Below are 17,287 nucleotides of genomic sequence, written 5' to 3'. Positions count from 1 at the left end.
TTGGAACACCCAGAGGCAAAGCTGTAACAGGGAAGTTTTCCGAACCGAGGAGTTTACGCTTCGTGGTTTCGGAAACATTACAAGCCGCGTTTTTCGTTTTCTTATTAACTTCAAGAGAGTCGGGGAAGAAAGAGAGGAAGTAAAATGTTTATAGCTGCTATAACATACGTGTTAACAGGAACTCACTTGTTTTGCCAATGTTCCACAATACTAAATGTAACTATAATTGAATAAAAAAAAAAAATACAAATAATAATTGTAAAATCGCGGTAGGATAAGAGGAATAAAACACTCGGGCATGTTGTTATGGGAAAATAATCAGTGTATGGGTGGTAAGAGTAATTACGTTTTGAGTCAGGTGGGTTCACACCACACTCTCGTGGATTGTTTTCCCGAGACGAGTGTCCCCGAGTGTTTTACTCCTTACTTCATAACGCTCTATTATGTACACGTTATTTTAAACCACACGTCAGCCTTGTGAACCTTTTGGTAAGATGAAAGTGAAAGGAGAAGTGAGCGCATGAGAGTGAGCAGGGAGAACACATGAAAGAAAGTTCTCCAGATGATTAGATCTCACCACGAAGCAGGGTGTTGAGTTCCTAGGAGGAAAGGGAACTTAAAACTGCCTACAAAGTCTGGATATCGAGGTGCTTAAAAAGTAGGGAGGTAAAAAATAAAAACCTGCCAGTGTTTGTTGGTGTGTGTTAGCGTTAGCATTAGCCGGTCCCTGATTCGTAAAATATGAGGGTGAGAAGAGAGACGTACAAGCTGAGATCTTGATCACACCGTGTGTGTGTGTGTGTGTGTGCATGTGCAACACACTTCCTAATATTGGAGTGTTTGTTAGTTGACTGTATCTTTCTATTTATTATTTTATTTTCCTTTTATTGTTCTATTTACCGTCAACTCCCAAAGTATTGGCACCCTGGGTAAAGCAGTGTACAATTCCTGACTAGAGATAAGGGAAGTTACAAATAGTACTAAATGCAGGGGCACCAGTAATTAAAAAGACCACGTGATTTTTGTGAAATGTCCATTTTTCTTAACTGACTTATTTTCTTCGAATAGATTTACTCCGATTAAAGGTTAGATTTAGATCCGATCTCAGTTTTTCACCGTGAGTTGAGGCTTGTTAACCATAAAGACTCTCTTTTACTTTTTTCTTCCCGTAACCCCTTTTTTTTTTACTCACTTTGATGACATTGATTGGTTCATTTTGAATGCAGGTCGAAAGAAACTGCATTAAAGAAAGTGTAGTGGTGCCATAGACTGACTGACTGACGGACAGAAGCACAGGCAGACAGATTGAGAGAGAGAGAAAGACAGATAGGTGGACAGGTGTATGCACACACACAGATTTCCACCACAACATCTGCTTTATTATTTAGTGCAGATTATATATTTAGTAATTAACACCGTGTAGACATTGACATGCTTCCTTGTCTGGCAGGACCTGTAGACCGACCACTTGCCCTCGTGTCCTGCATGCTAATGCTAATGTCAATAACACGAACAAAATATTTGATGCATTCTGCATATTTTTTCATCCACCTAGACGTTTTAATTTAAATGATAACGTGTGACTCAGCATGGTTGCCGCTAAAATGTTTTGTGAGATGGGCAACAATATAATAATACAGTAATATTTTAGAAACTTTGACGGTTTGACCGCAGGATCGATATACGAACTATATCGGCTCGCGAATACTGGAAACATTTCTTTTTTTTTCTTTACAAGAAAATGATCAGTGTGTATTTGGGGTCATTTGATACTCGCAGGGAAACACATCAACTTGTTCAATGATCTCAAATAAAGGCATGCAGGGTACACTATGCTAAATTGGAAGCTAAAGGCTTTCATTACCTGTTTGCTACGTTAGCCTCAGAGCTCCAGTGTGAAACTCAAGAAACAAGCTTCAGACTGTTTAAAGCGGAAAACCGAGCTAGTGTAACAAGCAAAGTGATATAGAGATAAAAGAAAGAAGGAGGAAAAAAGGTAAAATAACTGTAAGATCAGTGTTTCTTGGATAAAAATAAGCCGCTGTGTGTGAAATTCTTTGCGCTTCTTGGTGTCGGTGAATGGAGAAGTGGTGAGAAAACAAGCCGTCCTTTCAGAGCGAACAGCAGTGTTCTGTAGGAGAGGAACCTTAACCTCTCTCACTTCCTCTACACAGCCAAAAGACCTGCTGATCTCCAAACCGATTAAACATTGAACAAGTTCACTCGCCGCTTTAGCATTAATGAATTCGCTCTGCCTTCAGCTGAAAAATGGAACGGTTCAGCTCGGATGATAAATAAATGAGAAACGTTACTGGTGTAGCTCGTTTAATTTCCAATAAAATGTCAAGGCATAAAAATCAAAACGTACACTGCACTACATACATCACTACAGAATATGAGTAGGCGTGTCTTAATATGTGATTGGGTAGAAATGACCGCTGGGCGTGTCACCGCAACGGATTTTTATTTTTCTGGCTTGTTAGCCGACACTATCGATTGTTCGTGAGAGTCTAATCACGGACAACAAAAACGTGCAGTGTGGGTGCATGGTTTTCATTCCAATCAAGCAGGAGCCACAGCTGATTCCACCCGTTTAATCAGTTGATCTTGACTTTCAGTAGACTCAGGAGTGGCTTCTGCATGTTTGGAATGAAAACCTGCACCCACACCGGCCTGTTCTGGATAAGATTGGACACCCCTTGGTCTAGCGTTATACACTGATTAGTGTATAATTATTATTATTATACACTAATACATTAAAACCACTGACCGGTGAAGTTAATAATACTGATTATCTCGTTACAGTGGCACCTGTCAAAGAGTGGGATTTATTAGGCGGCAAGTGAACAGTCAGTTCTCAAAGTTGATGTGCTGGAGGCAGGAAAAATGAGCAAGCGCAAGGATCTGAACGACTTTTGCAAGGGCTAAATTGCGATGGCTAGACGACCGGGTCGGAGCATCTCCGAAACAGCAGGTCTTGTGGGGTGTTCCTGGTTTGCAGGGGTTAGTACATACAAAACGAGGTCCAAGGAGGGACAACCGGTGAACTGGAGACAGGGTCATGGGCGCACAAGACTCACTGTTGCGTGTGGGGAGTGAAGGCTAGCCCGTCTGGTCCGATCCCACAGCTATGACAGAAACTATGATAGAAAGGTTTCAGAACACACAATGTTCTGCTGGGAAACCCTGCGTCCTGGCATTCATTTGAAACAGGTACCACATACCTAAACAGGCAGACTAAGTGCACATCTTCATGGAAACAGTATTCCCTAATGGCAGTGGCCTCTTTCAGCAGGATAATGCGCCCTGCCATACAGCAAAAATAGTTCAGGAATGGTTTGAGGAACCTGACAAAGAGCTCAAGGTGTTGATTCGGCCTTCAAATTCCCCAGATCTCAATCCGATCAAGCACCAGGATGCCCTATGGGAAGAAGTCAAGCCGGCGGCGGTAGTTTGATGCTCTGGGCAATGCTCCTCTGGGAAACCTTGGGTCCTGGTATTCATGTGGATGGTACTTTGACACGTACCACCTACTTAAACATTGTTGCAGACCAAGTACACGCCTTCATGGCAACAGTATTCCCTAATGGCAGTGGCCTCTTTCAGCAGGATAATGCTCCCTGCCACACTGCAAATTTGACTTGGCCTCGAAATTCCCCAGATCTCAACCCGATCGAACATCTATGGGATGTGCTGGAAAAACAAGTACGATCCATGGAGGCCCTACCTCGTAACTTGAAGGATCTGCTGCTAACGTCTTGGTGCCACATTCCACAGCACACCTTCAGAGTGCTCGTGGAGTCCATGCCTCGATGGGTCAGTGCTGTTTTGGTAGCAAAAGGGGGACAGACACAAAATTAGGCAGGTGGATTTAATGTTATGGCTGAGCGGTGTATGTAATAATGTTGTTATTCATTTATTTAGGAATAATATGTGTGCCTCTAGGATTTGGAATTGATTTTTTTTTTTTTTAATGAATTTACGTTTTTTTGTTTGGATATCGTGTCTCTGAACTCTTGAAGTTGAACTTATGCTATGTGAATATACCGTAGATTTGGGTCAGGTTGTAAGCTTATATTTTAAAATAGTGCACAGAATCGAATGTGGAATAACTAACTAGTTCCAATTGCAATGGGGGTGAATATTACAGCAATGTGTCGTGCAGTCGCTTAAAGTAAAAACCACTCCGCATACAGATGTGAGAAATGTGAAACTTTGTTCCAGAGTGACTGATTATTCTATGACTGAAATACATACTCACACACACATATACATGTGTGTATGTGTACATATATATATATATATATATATATATATATATATATATATATATATATATATATATATATATATATATATATATATGTGTGTGTGTGTGTGTGTGTGTGTGTGTATATGTGTGTGTGTCTATATACAAACACGCATACCTACATTTCTTGGGGAGGGTCTCTGTGGTGTGGTGAGACGACCTGCCGTCTGCTGCAGTTTCTTTGACACCATCGTGTCTAACATCATCCTCAGAGCTTTCTTTTCTTCTCTTTTCACTCATTGTTTTCCATTGTCTTTTATCTAACCTTTACATTTATACATCACTAAAATCCAATCCAGAAATATTTTTAAAAAACACATAAAAGTCCAGATTGATTGAGTTTTTGGCAATGTAGTGTACTAGGGGTTGCCTATAGTAGTGTAATTAGACCCCACATATTTACTAAAGAAGTTCAGCGGTTTGGGACGCAGCCAGAGGGAGTGACCTGCTCTCACTGTAACCGAGCATCGCTGTGGCTTTGCTAAAGACTTGGCTCACTAACTAACTAGGTCAACCCGGGTCATACTGTTTTGAGAATCTATTCGGTGCGGTTGTGTTTGTGTGTGTGTGTGTGTGTGGGGAAACAGTATCATAGCAAGTGTGCGTTCGTGGTGTGTGTCTTTCATTGATGTCATTAGTGTCATGTCTTGACGCTAACCAGGAGAGGAACTTATTGGAACACAACTGGACACGTTTATATTTATTATTATTTTTTTCTTTTATGATTTGTCACTATTCATCACATCCTCTATAAAACTCTTTTTATTACATTAAAAAGAAAAAAGAAGTCAAATTAAACTGGTTTATTTTTGAATGTTATTATTCTGTAACTCTGCTGTAAAACCAAACATGTTTTTGTAATGTCTGAAATGTCTACAATGTCCCTGCCTGAAGCTTTACTCTTTTATTTTAACAAGTACTGTAAGTCTATAGCCTCCAGTACAGCATGGCACACTAAATACGTGTATGTAAAACATCACACAGTGGCTTCAAATAACATTTTTATTAAAATATAAAATACTGAAATATCTACAAAACTCCACCTGTTAGTACATTGTTATTAATACAAGCAATAATCAAACTCAACCGTCAAACCCGAGTTAACGGAGACTCTTCCTTTCGATTCCTTGGTCTGGAATCTCAGTAATGCAAATGCGACTTTAAGTTCCTCTCATGTTCTTGAGCAGAACATTTTGGAGAACTGAGCTCTGCTTCTTCTCCACCTCTGTCTGTTTAAAACAGATCCTCTGAGAAAGATGATGTTGAATCAACATCATTTCTGCTTTCACAAGCGGCGATGTGAAAAAAACCCCAAAAAAAAAACAACAGGCGGATCCGAAGATCTTTGCTGGAGGTTACTCCATGCCATGTGTGTAATAGGATAGCGAGCTTCTGGGAGGGAGTGTGGAGGAACAAAAAAAAAGGAACAAGGCCCTCTTCATAGCCTTGAGGAGCACAAAATGGTGGACAGATGAATGTTAGCGGTGCTGAAATGGACTCGCTGTGAAGCGGAACAGGCTGAGGGTCACCTCCACTCCTGTTATACAGATCTGCTTAAGCAGTGTTTCTGTCAGGAGAAAGCGGCGTGTGGAGGTGGGAATCATTCTCAGCGGATAAAACAGATCACATTCACCAGGAATGAATAAGGACAGCTGTCTTCTAAAGATTTTTATTCCTGGACAAATCTGAAGGCTCACGTGTTTCCAGTGTTCACTGGACGAGAGCATTATTAATGTTTTACCTCAGGTAGAGTGACGATACGGTAAAAAACTGTTGTGTTCGGACTTCATAGCCGAATTACTGCGCATTTCCTGCTGGAGACGTTGCGTTGCTTTCTCACACTTTGCTGGATTCTAAGTCAGTTTAGAAACGTGAAGAACATGTTTTGTCAGTCGATGAGTGAATGAGTGGACGGATGGGTTAACGACAGTGCAAAGTTAATTACATTATTACAAGTTGTACCACCGCCCGGGTGAATTCTCAAATCTGATTGGTCGTGAGGTGTGCATTATTTTTTTGTACAGCTCAGACAGAAGCTCCAGCTGTAATATGCACAATACTTTTATTTTAATGCGCTTGTTTTAATACATTGTTTCTGTAGGAACAGCTCATTCACAGGGACTTGTACGGTGGACATGCCACATAATCCAAGACTAATAGTAAAAAATAATAATAATAATAATAATAATAACGATAACTTTTTAAAATGTGTTGTTTGAGTCAAAGTTTCCCAGCATGGGAAATGCTTCAGGACAGAGTTTACACTTTCCAGTTTCTTGGTAAAATTACAATGAGAGAGAGAGAGAGAGAGAGAGAGAGAGTGTGTAAGGGAACAACTGTTTATTGCAGACATAATATAGAGTGCTGTGAAAAAGTATTTGCCCCATCCTGATTTCTTCTGTTTTTGTGTATATCTCATACTAAATAGTTTTCGATCAAACAAAATAGAACATAAAACAAAGGCGACCCGAGAAAACACACAATACAGGTTTTATATATAAAAAATTTTTATTGGAGTGAAAAAATTATGCAACACTTTACACCAATGTGAAAAACTAATTGCCCCCTTAAACTTAAAGTCTGTTTGTGCCACCTTTAGCAGCAGTAACTGCAACCAAACGCTTCTGATAACTGGAGATCAGTCTTTCACTTACGTCTAGGACTAGGACTTACTCCTATGCTTTGGATCATCGTCTTGCTGCATAATCCAGTTGCGCTTGAGTTTCAACTTACAGACTGAAGACCGGACATTCTCCTTTAGGATTTTCTGGTAGAGAGCAGAATTTGTTTCCCTCAATTATTTCAAGTTGCCCAGGCCCAAAGCAGCAAAGCATCCCCACACCATCACACTTCCCCCACCATGCTTGACTGTAGGTTTGATGTTCTTTTTGTGGAATTCTGTGTTTGGTCTTCCAAACAGTTCCACCTTGACATATTAGTCCACAGAACATTGTCCCAAAAGATTTGAGGATCATCAAGGTGTGTTTTGGGAAAATTCAGACTAGCGTTAATGTTCTTCTGGGTCAGCAGTGGTTTTCGCCTAGCCACTCTTCCATGGATGCCATTTTGCCCAGTGTCTTTCTGATAGTGGAGTCATGAACAGTGTCCTTTACTTATGCAAGAGAGGCCTGGAGTTCCTTTGATGTTGTCCTTGGCTCTTTTGTGATTTGCTGGATGAGTCATTGCTGTGGTCTTGGAGGAATTTTGGAAGGTCGGCCTCTTCTGGGAAGGTTCACTACAGTGCTGAGTTTTTCCGTTTGGAGATGATGGTTCTCAGTGTGGTTCTTTGGAGTCCCAGAGCTTTTGAAATCGCTTTGTTCCCAGAGTGATGTATTTCAATCACCTCCTTCCGCATCATTTCTGCAATTTCTTTCAGATTTGGCACAGTGTGTTACTGGGTAAGATCTTTTAACCAACTTCATGCTGTTGTAAAAGTTATATTTAAGTGTTGATTTGATTGAACTGGGTCTGCAGTAATCAGACCTGGTTGTGTCTAGTCCAGCTGAACCCCATTATGAATGCAGTTTCATAGATTTGGGGAATTAGTAAGTACGGGGGCAAATACATTTTCATACATTATTGGTATTGGATGACTTTTTTGTGTTTACTCATGTTGCCTTTGTTTTATCTTTGATTTTTTTTTTCATTTCTGAAACAATTTAGTATGAGACATACACAAAAACAGAAGAAATCAGATACTCTGCTCTAAAACAAAACATTTTTTTGTAATGTCTAAATGTCTACACGTACTTTTTCACAGCACATGATGATAGGAACTGAACTTGTCTGTCAGATGTTCCACAACACCAAATCTTAACTATAAACCATAAACAAATTAAAATACGTGACCTGTTGTGCGTTAATAAAGGAACATTGTAATCGTTGTGGTATAAACAGAATAACACACTCCAGACTGCGCCGTATACGAAAATAATCCACCTCAGAGTGGAATCAGCATGACGTGAAGTACCATACCACCCCAGTGTGGTTTATTTTCAAATAACCGTATGGTCTGGAGTATGTTATTCCCTGAGGTTGATTATTTTAATCTAACAGCACATCCCTGAGTGTTTTATTCCTCTTTTTATCTATTATAGTTTTCATTCCAGTCCTTACTTGTGTTATAGCAGCCATAAAAAGCCGTTTCCTCAATCTGCCTTTCTCTCTCTCTCTCTCTCTTTATTCCCCCTCCTTTCTCTCAGGTTTAATAAGACCAAAAAAAAAAATGCAGCTTGTCATATTACTGAGCAACTCCTCTATTCTGAAGACTTTTCCCGTGTCCGAAAAATCGACCGTTACAGCTCTGACTGTTACAAAGTTCTGTCACTGGAGACCCCTTCCCTAAAGGTTAAATAGACATCTCAGTGTTACTGGAGTTACTGGGGTTAATGGGCACAATTTACACCAGTGAAAAGGAAACACACTCCAGGTGCCCAAGGTCACAAAGCTGGGAAATTTAAACAGGAAGTGTTTTTACACTGAGATGATTCTGTCAGGAAACTGAAAGAAGACGTCATCAAAACACATCCACTCCAATCAAATGAATCCCGCCTCTCAACCCCTTTCGAATCTCAGAGACGAATGTGTGTCTTTATTAGCAGAAGTAGAACCACCGCCTTCTTCAGTGGTTTTTTTTGTGCGTGCGTGCATGTGCATGTGAGTATGTTGGTGCTTCATTCAGATGTTATAACTGGTTAATGGTTGACCCAGTTCAGGTCTGCTGCCATCTGCTCTGAAAGGGATTTGCTGGGGGAAGCAGAAGATTACAGCAGATACAGCAGGAGGGCCAGAACACGGGCTTACAAATATTAGAAGATCTTGAATGAGTTGTAGACGTTCGAGCATTAGTTTTGCTTGAGGTACAATAAATAACAATTCTTTTCCACTCATTTCCTGCTGTGATTCATCAAAGCACTTTTGACTAGTCTATATGCTTTATCTGAAATATTAACGGTGTAGTTATATTCACGAAGAAGAAAAATCATATGTAGAAAAAGTTAATCATATTTAAATAGGCGTCTTGTAGCTCTCACTTGGTTAATCCCAGTATTTAGGACTCTGACTCTTGGTTGGTCCCATTGTTTAGGGTTCTCACGCTGTTGGCCCCAGTCTTTAGAGCTCCGACTCTTGTTTGATCCCAGTGTTTAGGTTTCTGTATCTTGATAAATCCAGGTTGTTTTTTTTTTTATTGCTCTGACTATTGGTTAGTCCCTGTCATTAATGGTCTGGCTCTTTTTTTAGTCCCGGTGTTTAGAGTCTTGATTAACACGATACTTTCGGCCTAACATTACGGTACCACCCTCAAATAATTTCCTAACTATACTTCTTTATATACATTTTATGATCTGTAAGAGTATAAGTGAGCTGTGGTGTGCGTATGAAGAAGTCAGTGGCCCTGCCTGACAGGATCTTGGCATTTGATGATGCAAAGGCCTCAGTTTGCATGGGTAAATCGCACCATGCAAAATGTGTGGTTTATACTGGCAGCCACATGCAGTACACACCGATCGCAGGTCATATTTACATTTTTACATTTTGTAGGACAACGATTAAGTTCACCTGGATTTAAGCAGTTTTTCTGAATGCATGGGAGAAGAAAAGATAACTGTAAGTAAGTGAAATGAAGGTCAAAATGAAAGGCAACTCTCGAAACCTTTGTCTGGAAGAGCTGTGACTGGGAATATCTATTTTGTAGAAACAGAGCCTCAGGATGAAGAAACAAGTTCTTCGCAGTCAACTTCCTACATAATTTCCACAGTGAAAACCAAGTTTCGGTGTTTTAGCATCAGTGTTTCAGAGAAAGAAATGATCTGGAAGACTCGGTGCAAAGAAATAAGGTCCTGAATTAAAGGAAGGAGTCCTCTGAGCCGAAACACAGAAACTGGAGTCTCTTGATGTAATGAGTCAAATTTGAAATGTTTGTGAACAAACCACCAAGTATAGAGGAGGTGGTGCTGGTTGAATAGGTGAATAGGTCTTTAGGTACTCATCAATATAACAACCCAGAGTTGTTGACTTGAAAGTTTCCAAGTCTCCTGCATCTGTGGCTCAACCACAGTAAAAAAAATTTAAAAGTCTAAAAGGAACAACAACAACAAAAACCCCAGACATTTTGAGAAGGAAAAGTTTTGCTTATGGATTAATAAGTCTGAAAATATTTGGGCTTTATTAAAGGAGACTGGGTGTGGGACTTCTCTGTACGAAGTTTATGACGATTTTTAAAGTTTAGACTCCAGGGTTACAGCTATTTGAATAACAATGACCAAAAGTGACACACCTTGATAAAGGAGGACATCACATAGAACAAGGTGAACTGGAAGAGTCAGATGATAGCTGCATGTTTATTTCCTGTAACTACAAAGTATGGCAAAAAAAAAAAAAAATCACAATTAAAAGTTCTGACCCAGAGAACTTTCTGAGCCCAAAATACAGGAACTGTAGAACTTTACTGTAGAAGTTAACCACGTGAAGATTTTTTTTTTTATATAGTTTACGCTGTTTGGGCCTAAATGGACAGGAATGGATGAAATTCATGATCTGCTCACGTTCTAAACAGAATGGCTAGAGCCATTTTGTTCCATCAGAATTAAAGTTAGATGGATTAAACAGTCTTTTACTCTTCTCAAGGTTGATGCACCTCAGACTTGTGCAGAAACGATATGATAACGAAGGACATAAGGAATAATCACATAGAATCACGTCTGCTTTTTACCTGGAAGAACCACGTTCTGACTAAGTAAACCAATCATCCTGAAGGCACCATCATGATCTGTGGTTGTTTTGCTGGCAATCCTGATGGTTTTACCCAGAATGCCATGCCATGCCATTTCATGACAACTTGTTGAGGAGTCAGCTTGTTGCATCAACCTTCATTCTTTTCGAAGATAATCATCAAAGTTGACGCACCTCTGACTTGTGTAAGAACTTGATAAAGAGGTATGTGAAGGACAGTCGTCTAGAACAAGCTGAACTGGACGAGTCAGAAGTGTTCCAGTGAAACAAAAACGCTGCGGAAACAAAAGATACAATTGGATAAATTGAGCAAGCTGTTGATGGACAGTTTTAACTGTGAAAGATCTCCGGTGGCTATTTTTATTTTTCTACTCTCAGCACCGGTCTTTTCTAAGATTCTGTTTTTTATCAGTGGTCCGGCTTTCGTAATTATTGTGTGATTTGGACGAACCACACCAGGACATGTTCCCCTTCAATTCGTGATTATTTTCTTGAAGAAGTCCAGGAGAGTTGATTAGATGTGCGCTAAAGCTCAGCTCACTGTGAATGTGAATCTCCATCCACCTAATGTAAAATCTGTGTGTAGTGTGCAAGAGAGTAGACTAAAAACCTCTGCGACTTAATCAGCTTAACCTCCCGCTCGTGTTCGTGCTTAACAACGTGCTGATCCATCGCCTCATGCCATCGTGTTACATTTCTATACAACTGCTACATCTCTTTCTCAAATGATAACTTAAGGCACACATGTCAGTATTGACCAGTGTAAACAAGAAAAAATATATTTTTTCCTTAAAAAAAAAAAAAAAAAAAAAAAATGACCACATGGCAACTTTCCAAACACTTGGTACGTACCACAAGGCAAAATGAAAAGCACCAAGCTGCAACAGCAGTAAAAGGGAAAATGGTGAAGAACAATTGGCGTCGTAAACATTTAGGCTGCATGGCAGCAGCAAAAATAATGTCTAATTCGATCTTTCTGAAAAAGGGAAACATGACAGTCAGATTTGTCGTGAACCACCTCAAAGAAACTCATTTTGTTTTCATACCATTTATACAGTTTACATTGTTTAGGCCTAAATGGACAGGTATGGATGAAAGTCATAATTATAGAGCAATTGTAAATATTGTGGCTTGGCGGTTAAGGCTTTGGTTACTGATCGGAAGGTCGGGGGTTCAAGCCCCAGCACTGCCAAGCTGCTACTGTTGGGCCCTTGAGCGAGGCCCTTAATCCTCTCTGCTCCTGGGGCGCTGTATCATGGCTGACCCTGCACTCCGACCCCAACTTCCTATCATGCTGGGGTATGTGAAGAAAAGAAAAGAATTTCACTGTGCTGTAATGTATACATGACCAATAAATACTCATTAATATTAAGTGACATTGATATTATCAGGATCGGCACCGGTTTCTAGCCCCACCCACATGCCACAGTTTGGTTCTGGAGATAATGAGAACATGCAGGGGGGGAGGGGGGGGTATGTTCCTGTTTAAGTCTAGCACCTAAACAGGATCTTTTATGTTTGTCATTTTGGAGGAAGTTGCCCCCTTTTGGAAAAGATTATAAATAGAATCTCTAAGAAAGCTGGTATCGTTGTCCATCTGAAGAACTGTTGTGGAACCTTCTAGTCATCGAGTGTAATGCTAATGATAGAACCATTCTAGATTTCTTTTTACAGCCATACTAGTGTATCATTACAGTTCTATCTCTCTCCGTCTCGTTGCTCCTCTCCCCGGCGCTGCAGATGTTTTTGAGCTCTGGAGAGAGGAGGGGAAAAAAAAAACGACGTTTCAGGCATGCTTTGCATTTTTAGACCCTTTCGTGGAGCCGAGCTGGCACTTTCCTCCTACAGCCTGCAGAAGATTTTTTTTTTTTTTTTTTCTTTTTTAAAGAAGCGATTGTCCTTGAGAACCTGCTCAGAGACTGTGTTTGCGCTCTGTGTTTAATCCTGAGATGGGCTGAGGTTTCGTTCTGACATATAAAATGGCCAAGTCAGGCTGGCAGAAGTGAAGTGTTTCTGCTGAGCTGTGTATTTGTAGGACACATTTTTTTTGTCAGCACTTCTCCAGAGGAACATCATTCCTTATACATACCACATCATTAGCATTTGCATTAGCATCTGTCTTTTATACATGAATCGGAGCTGTGAATAGATTTCAGGGGATATGAGGTTATAACCAATGGACTGAGATTTCACCAGAGACTTTGCGCGCACACACACACACACACACACACACACACACACACACACGGCTGAGTCTTAAAATGGCTGCTGTCCTTGAATCTCGAAGGACCTGCACTGCTCTTCACTTGTCACAGCAACAAAGACCTGGAAAATTTCTCTTATTAATCATTAGCAGTTAGCTTAGCATGGCACAGAGGCAGGTGGTTCTCATGATTATTTTCACCTTCAAGTCCTTTGTCTCGCACACAGAAAAACATCTTCCTTGATGCCATTTTGGAGGCAGAAGGTGGGGACATAAGATGGACAACAAAAAATGCTGTGGCTTAGCATTTCTGTTGTAGCATATCAGATTTGTTGTTAGAATGACGGGAAACCATCTACACAATACGACCAGAAATATGTGGACGTGTGATCATCACGTCCATATGTGGTTCTTCCCTAAACTTGGAAGCCCACAATTGAATAGAATGTCTTTGTATGCTGTAGTATTACAATTTGCCTTCTCTGGAACTAAGAGGCCCAAACCTGTTCCGGCATGACAGTGCCTCTGTGCACAAAGCGAGCTCCATGAAGACATGGTTTGCCAAGGTTGGAGTAGAAGAACTCCTGCACAGTGGCCTGCACAGAGCCCTTACCTCAATCCCACTGAACACCTTTAGGATGAACTGGAATGCTCCCCAAATGTCCTCACTCAACGCCCAACCTCACTAATGGTCTCGTGGCTGAATGAGCACAAATCCCCACATCCAAGCTCCTTGATCTAGAGGAACGCCTTCCCAGAAGAGTGGAGGTTATTAGAACAGCAAAGGGGGGGGGGGGGGGGGGGGGCTACATCTGGGACGGGATGTTCAGCAAGCACATATGGGTGTGATTTTTCAGGTTGAGACAATATAGTGTAGCCAGAAATCACTGCTGTTCAGTTTCTGATTAGTCCAGCTTCGTAAAAGCACTTCAACTTTTCCAACTTACTTTAGAGATAACAATCACATCATTTGTACTTACTAGTTTGCGCTTGCTAACAATAGAACAGTAAAAAAAAAAAAAAAAAGGCACAAAAATAAAAGTTATACATTGTAATCTTTCCTCCAGACGGACTGACCTTGGTGTGACCTTGGTGTGACCTTGGTGTGTCTATCCCAGTGAAAGGGGTGTGGCTTCTGTATCTATCAGTCTCAGTGAAGGTGGCATGGCCTTTGTACCTGTCAGTATCAGTGGTGGAGGCGGGGCCTCTGTATCTAGTCTCTGTGTCTATCAATCCCAGTCAAAGTGTTCTGGCCTTTATCTCTGTCAGACCCAGTGAAGGGGGCGTGGCTTGTGTGCCTGCAAATCCCAGTGAAAGAGGCACTGCCTATATGTCTTATTCCCGGTGACAGCGACATGCCCTCTGTACCTGTCAGTTTCACTGAAAGAGGCGTGGCCTCTGTGTCTGTCAGTCACAGCGAAGGGGGCATGGCCTCTCCGACAGAGAGTAACGTGTAGTGAAATTACACTTCAGTTAGTTGATTTGATAAAAGTTTTTAAGCAAACATTAGTAAAAAAGTTAATGTTTCTTTGACAGTGAACACACACACACACACACACACACTGTTCCACACACTGTTTTTATTTTGTTCACAGCTCTACCTTTCCTCTGACCTTCACTCATCACTCAGCCTTGGACCGCTTGAGTACCGAGTCCTTCACTTGCTGTCCTTGACTAGGAGAAACTCCGCACTTCAGTTTATCAGCCGTCAAGTCAGTTTTCCTCCGAGTTCTGGAGTGTGTGAGGTTCTGGACTAAGAACAGATCAGTGTTAGTGTTACTACAGATCTTCAAAGCCTTGTGTGGTATCGTATCCTTACTCCGAATCACAGCAAGGCTGCACATCACACACATGATAAAAATGCACTTTTAAAAGAGCCGATGTGCGTGTAGTGCTTTAGTTCTTGTTCGCTTTAACAGTAGTTTACTACTTACAGTAATTATACTAATTTGCTCATGATAAAAACTGAGATTGTATGCCGCACATCACGCATGTATACTATTACTGTATTGTACTGTGGTATCGAATAATTATCCACAGTCTCTCCTATTTCAGTGTAAAGAAGGTGTGGCTAATCATGAGTAAAGCTTGCATAAACTACACCTTTACCAATCGTAAGGCGATAGCTCAGCTTTTTCTTTGATATTATTCTAGTTTTAAAGTATGAAAGACTGTTTAGAAATAAAGTGTGACTGGTGCACTTTTATTAGTACTGATTTAGTATTAGTTATACCGCAGTGCTTCAGAATCCTGTATTCTGATTGGATTCATTTTCTATAACTGCACCTCTGAGAGTAGAGCAGCTGCAAATCAGGTTTATATGAGGGCTGAAACATCTAATAGAACAAAATTAAGTGTATTGAGCTGTGCTCAATGACTCAATGAGGGTACGTTGTAACAGTGGTTTAAAAGTTAAGCCAAAATGTCTCTGAGGCCTTCTAGTGGCCCATTCAATTTAAAATGACATCTCCATGAATTTATTATCAGGAATAGTGTGAGTCCTGTCATTCTGACAGGTTCAGTTGGCCTAATATATGCGTTTTTGGGTTGTTGTTTTGTTTTTTTTTTGAGTTATTTGATAAATAAGAGGCGTGGTTGATGAGATGATTGACAGTTTTGGACATGACAGTCGAGCCTCATGTATGAGCACACACTTATTCAACATGTACCTGAAGCTCTGTTTTGGTGTATATCTCGTACTAACAAAATACAACATAAAACAAAGGCAACTTGAGTAAACATGCAATACAGTTTTTAAAAAATTTTTTATCCAAGACCCATCACCACGGTGTGAAAAACTAATTGCCCTCTTAAACTTAAAATCTGGTTGTGCCACCTTTAGCAGAAATAACTACAAGCAAACGCTTCAGATAACTGGAGATCAGTCTTTCACAACACTGTGGTGGAATCTTGGCCCACTCTTCTTTGCAGAACTGCTTTAGTTCACCCACATTGGAGGGTTTTCGAGCATGAACTGCCTGTTTAATGTCCTGCCACAGCATCTCATTTGGTTCAAGTCAGAACTTTTTCTAGGCCACTCAGAGGTGGACTTACTCCGATGCTTTGGATCGTTGTCTTACTGCATAATCCAGATGTGCTTGAGTTTCAACTTACAGTCTGAATACCGGACATTCTCCTTTAGGGTTTTCTGGAAGAGAGCACCTTTTAACCAACATCACGCTGTTGAAAAAGTTCTATTTAAGTGTTGATGTGATTGAACAGGGTTTGCAGTAATCAGGCCTGGTTGCGTCTAGTCCAGCTGAACCTCATTATGAATGCAGCGTCATAGATTTGGGGAATTAGTCACTATGGGGGCCGATACATTTTCACACAGGCCCAGTTGGTCTTGGATAACGTTTTTGCTTCGATAAATAACATTATTGTTTAAAAACTGTATCGTGTGTTTACTCGGGTCGCCTTTGTTTCATCTCCGATTTTGTTTTAATTTCTGAAACAACTTAGTACGAGATCTACACAAAAACAGAAGCAATCAGGATGGGGCAAATACTTTTTCACAGCACTGTATGTATATTCATAGACATGGTTTTCTGTAAGTAACAGTCACGAGTAAAGCTGTACATTTTTATTCTTATTAACTTAGTGTGTGTGTGTGTGTGTGTGAGAGAGAGAATAATGAGGCTGGTGAGGAAAATAATGTTTATAGTTGATATGCCATACATGATAACATTGCCAAACTGCTGTGGTATAACTGGATTAAAGTACTCGGTGATGCACTGTTACACCAGCCCATCACTCAGTATTTTACTGTAACAGCACCACACACGCTGTATTATTATTTAATTAATTTGTGCTTTATTACATAATTTATGAAGTGTGTTTTCGGAGGTGTAAATTTCCTATTTTCTTTGTATTTATTCCATTGCTTCAGTAAACATGTCAGTTTTTATTTATTTATTTTTTTTTATTATTTTTTTTTACGCGGTTAGATGTATTGATGTGAAAGACATTCTGTGAGACTGCTATTGATTATTTCTGGGATCTGGGATAATTATGCCACCTCTGGTTGATTTGTTCCCCACAAT

General features: G+C 40.4%; 1 protein-coding gene across 6 annotated transcripts in view; it reads left to right on the top strand.

Annotated features, from left to right (window-relative positions):
* Positions 1-17,287, top strand: part of znf462 (zinc finger protein 462) — a 48,685-nt gene that overhangs the window by 12,342 nt on the left and 19,056 nt on the right. The gene's annotated exons all lie outside the window — the stretch shown is intronic.

The sequence above is a fragment of the Ictalurus punctatus genome, chromosome 18 (assembly GCF_001660625.3).
Source record: "Ictalurus punctatus breed USDA103 chromosome 18, Coco_2.0, whole genome shotgun sequence".
Classification (NCBI taxonomy): domain Eukaryota; kingdom Metazoa; phylum Chordata; class Actinopteri; order Siluriformes; family Ictaluridae; genus Ictalurus; species Ictalurus punctatus.
Note: the sequence above shows the minus strand (reverse complement) of the source record. Positions and strands in the feature narration are given on the sequence as shown.